The 7,202-nt window shown below is 42.2% G+C and overlaps 1 protein-coding gene across 1 annotated transcript in view; it reads left to right on the plus strand.

Annotated features, from left to right (window-relative positions):
* LOC127751001 (uncharacterized) overlaps positions 1–7,202 on the plus strand; it is a 14,970-nt gene that overhangs the window by 1,859 nt on the left and 5,909 nt on the right. The gene's annotated exons all lie outside the window — the stretch shown is intronic.

Here is a 7,202-nt window from a genome sequence, read left to right on the forward strand (position 1 = left end):
CACACTTTGGAAGTCACAATGATTCGTCACTAATCACAATAAAAGTGTTGTTTTGATGGGGGCAACCCGACATGTCCACGGTAAATACGTCCACAACAGTTTGGACGTAAATGAAGCGCTTTGCAAAAATATGTCCAATGATTTGGACGTAAATTAACGCCTGCTTGCACAAATGTACTTACGATCCGTGTAAGGCTGGCAAAAATAACTCCACAAAATCTGGCGCTCATTGTCGCCTCTGTGATTTACACATCCTCAGGAATGACAAAAGGAACCAAAGAGTAAACGCATGCCTGTATATCTGTTTCTCCTCTGCATTGATAAACTAAGCTATCAACTATTCAACACTTTTGAAGTGTGCAACAGAGTTGTTCTGCTCTAGCAAGTGTAGCGCGCGACATGAGCGGCAATATGCACTGAGCCCAAAACCGGGAATGTACCCCACGGTAACTTTATGAAAATCTTATGACTTTATCAAGAGTGGGAATGTCCTACGCTTAGAGCGTAGTCCTAGAGTTTCTTAGTAGGACCAGCTTGATCTACTCTCGGATGTGTAGGACTTTTGCCCCACTGTTGCAACTGTCGTACTGTTCGATTTTCAGAGTGATCACTCTCGAGCAGATCGTCATCCGTGTGGATGTAAATGAGAAAAGACAAATGACAACAGATTTTGTGGAGCTATTTTCACCAGCCCCACACGGCTCGTAAGTACATCCACACTGTGGACGTAACAAACGCATCTGTTAATTTACGTCCAAATCATTGGATGTAAACCTGTGGACGTGTTTTCACTTCGCGCACATTCTGTGGACGGATTTACTGTGGACGTGTCGGTCCCGCCCCGTTTTGATGTTGTTGTGTTTACTGAACATGTCACCTTTAACAGTGGAGTGACATAACCAACAACCAGGATGGCTTCCTGCCTCATCACAGCAGGTAGGGAACTCACAACCAACAACACAACCTCGTTTCGTTTCGTGCTCTTTGTAAAATGGTAGTGGAAAGGAATCTTTGATGACACATGCAAACTTAATTCTACAAAGTTATTCAATGAAAGTCATTTAAATTGTGCGCATGTCAGTGTCATCTGACCAACAAGCGTATGTCGACAAAAATTCCATCTGACAAATGAGCGTATGTCACTGTCATCTGACAAAATGTGCGCATGTCAGCAAAAATCTAGTCAAATGTGCGTATGTCACTGACATACGTATATTTCGTCAGATGACTTGTGACATACGCATATTTTACCATTGCATCCCAGCCTATTCTATTATGATTTTTCAATTTTTCTCTTCGGCATGTGATGCAGGACCTGTGTAAGTACAGTTTAGTGTAAAAAAGTGATTTTTGAAAAATCATTGACATACGCACCTCTGTCAGATGACAGGTGATACATATGAAGTAAAATCCCCGGAACATGATTGAACGATTCGAAACTTTCACAATCTTATGTTGTAACTTTTCAAAACATATGTTATGAATTTTATTATAACATACATAACTCTTCATAATATTTTTGTTATAAAATTTAATAACAATGTTAGTGTTCTAACCGTGGTTTTGGCGGTATTTTTGTCATATACTTCAGAGGGAAGCGCGTCAACTGTCCCAATGTGCCCCATTCTATGTATTCTTATGCTGTCCATATGTGTCCCGTACTCGGGCACATTGGGACAGCTGACACATTTTGGGAAAATCTCTCTTTAGCCTAGGACTATGAGAAAACAATTTAAATTATGAACACAAAATGAATTTTGGGCTATGTAGGAAACTCGTTCTTAACCAAACCACGGTAGTTCTTTAAAATCAGTTCGTACTTTCATCTCAGAATAATGGAGAAGTGTGTGTTAAGGGTGATGATGCGTTCCGTGGTGATAAAAGGTACAATTAAAACGCCCGCCGCGCGCTTACTGTGAAGTAGTTACTTTGTCCGTCTACAGGCTATGACTGCATTGGCAGCACGGACGGCACCGCCATAACCTCACGTACTCCTACACCGTCACGGGGCTTGCAATTTGATTAGGAGGATCCATTAAGTTAACTCTTTTAAATGATTCGGTTCGGTAGTGACTTAGAACATCAATAAAATAGTTTCATTAACTCCTCCAAAGTTCAAATATGCATGCATGATCCAATTTCGTTGCTTATAACACAACGTTTTTCAACTTGCTCAAATAAAATAAGCTCTGCGGGTCAGGGACTTAGAATAAAAACACGCAAAATTTGTTCAGAGTGCTCAAAACTATGCTATTAAACCTCAAAAAAAGGTCCATTGCTTTAATTGAGACCAACGTCCCCGCTGAACAGTGGTACTACTGTCATGCCTTTGTGTGTTCTGAAATGAAAGCAGGAACAGGAAAAGCGTGACACCGCACTGAGGACAATACTCGTTCTTCCTACCACCACGAAGGTGAAGTGGGATGGTAAAGAACGAGTAAACAGATCTGGACGCTATGAGATGTGATGGGCCACATATAAATGTGTAATTGTAGCCAGTACCGGTCATTTTAACATGCAAGGTCTCCGACCTAGCACAAGGAAAAAAAAAAACATCCATCCCAATGTACCCCACTTACCCTTACTGACACATGTTATTCGTTTCTCCCTACCAAAAAGTAACTTTCAACTACATACAGCACAATAGTCAAGGACAGGCATTGAATGCATTGCATGCTGGCCGGGACACCACTAAAGAATAATTGGCTGAGCTCTTCCACAGTCCCCGCAAGTTTCATTGTTTGAACTCCAAAACAAGCGGTCTGAAAAAAACATCAGGGATCGTATTTCATGATACTGATCTCAAAAGATATAAACCAAGCCCCATGCACTAAAAAAACAACTGTTGGTTTCTTACTTCTCACAGAACATTACAATTAGAAATTTTTCGGGAATTTTCAAATTTGCGAATGCGAGTAGTTTCCAAAATAGTAAAAAGCAAAGAGCAAAAAAAAAAGGAAAGTTTCGAATTTTTGGGAATTTTTGATTTAAACGATTTTGAGGTGTAGTATCAAGAAATGTTACGCAACCTAGTATTTACAAGGCTGGAAATGGCAAAAATTGACATCTCTTAATGAGACAATATTGTCCTAAAGGAATTGTAAAACTCCTTCTCGAATACTCGCTGCGGAGTCAATAACAATAATTACGAGTACTTGAAGGTGTTGAACCGGAAGGTTTGAGCTATAGCTCAATCATTACTTTATAAAATCCAGACGTAATTTCCAAATTCTTCATTATTGCGAACCATGTGGCATAGTATCGCTTTGCCACAAATGTAGCTGGGTGATTCCACAAATGTGACTCGGGTGCATGTCCAGAGAGATTTATTCACTCTCCACACCAACCTAGCACGGTAAAAACAATGTCTCATTTTCTGAGGGAAAAGGGAAAACTTTGAGGAACTCCCCTGGTTTGACGACAACTCAGATTTCGAGGAAGTCTCCCATCAGAAGGTTAGGGTTGCCCCCCCCAAAAAACTGTTTTTTGATTTTTTTGTGGGCATGTTGGCCAGAGTGTGCAGTTTGATGTATAGATACACCATATTTTTTTGTATGAAAATGGAACATAATTTGACCCTGCCGAATCAAGGTCAAAATTTAACATTACTTTCTTATGGGCAATTTACTGAAAACTAAAAATCGGGTAGAGCTCTGTGGGCGAAAATGTTGTCTGTTTTGCTCTAGCTCAAGCCAAGCGGTTCTCAACCTTGGGGTCGCGACCCCAAATGGGGTCGCGAAATTTTTTTGTGGGGTCGCGGCGAGGTGCCTGGGGTCGCATGGGGTCGCGGCTTGGCAGAAGTGACATTTTCTGACTTGACATATCAAACACAGAAATAGACTCGACGTACAGTATGACCTGCGTGTGGCGGCGCCCACAACCACAAGGAAGTCGATGGAAATAAATAATTGAGTCAAGCCGCTGAAGCGCTGGAGGGTACTTTTGACGAAAAAACGATAAAATGTACAACCCTGCATGCTTAGTTGAAGTGATGGGCCGTAGGCCCGTATTTTTGTGTACATATTGCCACTAACCGACTCGGGTCTCAGCGCCGCAGGCCAAGGTAGATGTATTCCAGACGCGTCGCAGCGTAACAGTGTTTCGTGAGATATCGCGAAGCCTGTTACGCGAGACGTGGTCTGGCGTACATCTACCTTGTACTTTTTTTTCGCTTATTTTCGTCAAAAATACCCTCTAGCGCCTGAACGGTTTCAGCTAGAGCAAAACAGATAACATTTTCGCCCTCACGACTCTATTTTGTTGAGTTACCGCCTAGGAAACCATTTTTTTTAAATGTCATTTTTGGGACCCGTTGTTTTTGATTCTTTTAATCCAATTTTTCTGCTAGAATAACCATCTTTGAACTTGACCTGTCCTTTAATGGTACAAAACGACTCTTAAAATCCCAGGTCGCTAGCTCAATTCGTTCTCGAGTTATCGTACGGACAGACACACAGACAGACAAAGCTTTTCCCAACCAGACGCAGTAATTTTTACTCATTTTTTGAGAAGATTCCTTAGAGAGACATTGTTTTTACCGTGAGGATCATTCAGACCTATTATGACCTACATAACACTATGTGCTACCTATTTTTGCATATAAACAGAGTAAGATACATCGATGTTCGTTGTAACAGTCATTAACAACAGCAGATTTTAGCCTTCATCACGTGTCCAACTTCCCGTTTCATCGATAAAATCGATATAATCGATAAAATCTTGGCAGATTAGAAAAAACAAGTCCTCTAAAGAACAGTTCAATTATTGCAAGCTGTAAAGTAGATTAATGATCTTTTTAACTACTCATCTATACCGGGAAAGTCAATAATCAACAGATTCTACAAGCAAAACAAAACTGTTCTTTGAATTGACTCCCTCCGTCAGCCTCATTTCTTCACCGTCAATTTCTCATCATTGGGCATGGTATCCGACGTCTTCCGTAAACTTCGAGCTTTAACTTACACACTTGGAAAGCCATTTTTGTCCATGTAAATGTGGGTCAAATGGAAGCAGTGTTACAGGAAGAATTGGAAATGGAAAATTCTATCAACAGCAAACCTGTCTACAATGGAGCCCCACTAACTCTCCACGAGTCCTTAGTATCAATCCTCAGCGTGGTCTTAAAATATTCTCTCTCTGGACAATTGATTGATTCAATTTTAGGTCTTATTGACCTCCACCTTCCCAGAGAAGATAACATCTTCAAGAAGTCATTGTACCTCTTTAAAAAGTATTTTTCAGAAATTAGAGGCCACTCGAGTTATACCAGGGGGTCGCAACGCAGTGCTGCGAGCGCGGCCCAAACGCAAGCCCCGGAAGTCGCCGCCCGGACGGCACGAATCGGCCGTTCAAACCGCCCCTCAGTGCTCTTCACTGTAGATTTGCTATTTTTAAAATACTTTGCCATGCAAGAATCGTTTCAGAAAGTGTATAATACGTTGCCTCAGGTCTTAAGGATATAGAATCTAACAAGATCTCCCCTGTTTAGCGTCTTTTATGTTGTAAATGAACAAAACTATTTGCGAGCGCTGCGGACACTGAAAAATATCCCAGCTTTAAATTCCATATGGATTTCTAGTATGGAAAATACCTGCCTGGATTTTGTTGAATTTCCATATGGATTATATTCCAGATGTAATTTGGAACACTTTCCAGAGTGGAATTTTGTTCTATGGATATTTCGCCTGCTGTGGAAAATTTTCCATATTTAACACAAATCCATATGGATAGTGAAATCCATCTGGATTGTGAAACCAGCATGGAGAAGCATCAATCACTAAGCTGCTTGTTTACGTGAAAGTACACCGTACCCATATAAACTTTCGCTAAAAACGCCAAATATGCGGTCAGATTTTCGATTCGACAACTTGTTACGAAGATACAGCCGAGTTGAGAATTGCGATTTTTAGGCCCCCCCAAGGGGGCCTTTCTGCTCGCGTGCGAGTGCTTCTTTTTCTTCCTCCCTCATTCATTAAGGTACCGCGACTTCTGTTGTACAGATTCTAATAAAATTTTATCGAAAAATCAATCCAAAAATTAGATTTCATTTGACTAGAGTAAGGGGCCCAGTAGTCGACAGTACACCAGTAGTCGACACTTTCAACTTTGCCATCGAATTCCCGCGAAGTAGTCAACGTTAGAGTCTCGGGCGTTTTGCCAGGCTTAGGCGCACTCTATTGAGATTACAATGAACCCATTGCCGATTCTGTGCCACCTCCGGGAGCTGGTAGGGAGCGCTTCGCACAGAACACTGCTCGTCGCGTCACATCGAGCCATTATTTCTTAGCTCCGGAGTAGTAGGCAGGTGTTTGCTCGGAAGGTTCTGTGAGGCTGCCATTCACCCGAGTGGTTCCGGAGGACGTTTGTGTTGTTGTCAAAGATATGTATTATCTTTCCCCATTTAGATTTTCGAAAATTTCGGTCAGGGGCGTAAATAATGGCGGTGTCGACTACTGGGCCAGAAAAAGACATCTGTTCCAGTAGTCGACACTTGCTTTATTTTGAGTGTGTGCTACCTTCATACGGGCTTATTCCGACAACTAGGGCCCTTTGTCAACGTGAAATGTTGTTGGGATCGTGTGTTCTTAATTTTCTAGTTCGTAATACATCATGATGACATCAGTAAAGCACCAGGTGTCAATACTGTGCCGAATGATAGAGCTTGCTTTCAGTGCCCCGGTTGTGTAAAGCATTTCTCTGCGAACGTGCCCTGGTTGCCCGAGAAAAGTGTCAGCAGACACAAGGGTCGAGGGGGGAGGGGGGGTTGGAACCCCAATTGCACCGACGCAGTCGCGCCAGTCCGGCCGGCTGGCCGCTAGGGTGGAGTGCAAAACTGGTATTGAACAAGTATACCTGGAATAAAGTACTTCAAGATATCCCAAGCTTGCGGCACAGTCCATTCTGACTCATTGTCTGACCTTCAACCCCTCTCTAAGGGTTCGAAGTTCGGTCATTGGTTTGGTCATTGAGGGAAATTGACACTTTTTACCCCCCTGGGCCGCCGTGGGCATAATCCCGGGAACGGCTGTATGCGGTTCGGTGTGGAATTTAAATAGGGATATAACTCAGGTGTCGATACGCTGTGCGATAACATCTTCAGCTTGCCCACAAGACATTTTAGGTAACAAACTAAGGTTTAATTACCAAGCTATTGCCGGCACTTCCCGGTTTTCGTATGTCACATCGTGTCGTCCTATACATTA

Source organism: Frankliniella occidentalis, unplaced genomic scaffold, assembly GCF_000697945.3.
Source record: "Frankliniella occidentalis isolate FOCC.00 unplaced genomic scaffold, Focc_3.1 Scaffold307, whole genome shotgun sequence".
In the NCBI taxonomy this organism is placed as follows: Eukaryota; Metazoa; Arthropoda; class Insecta; order Thysanoptera; family Thripidae; genus Frankliniella; species Frankliniella occidentalis.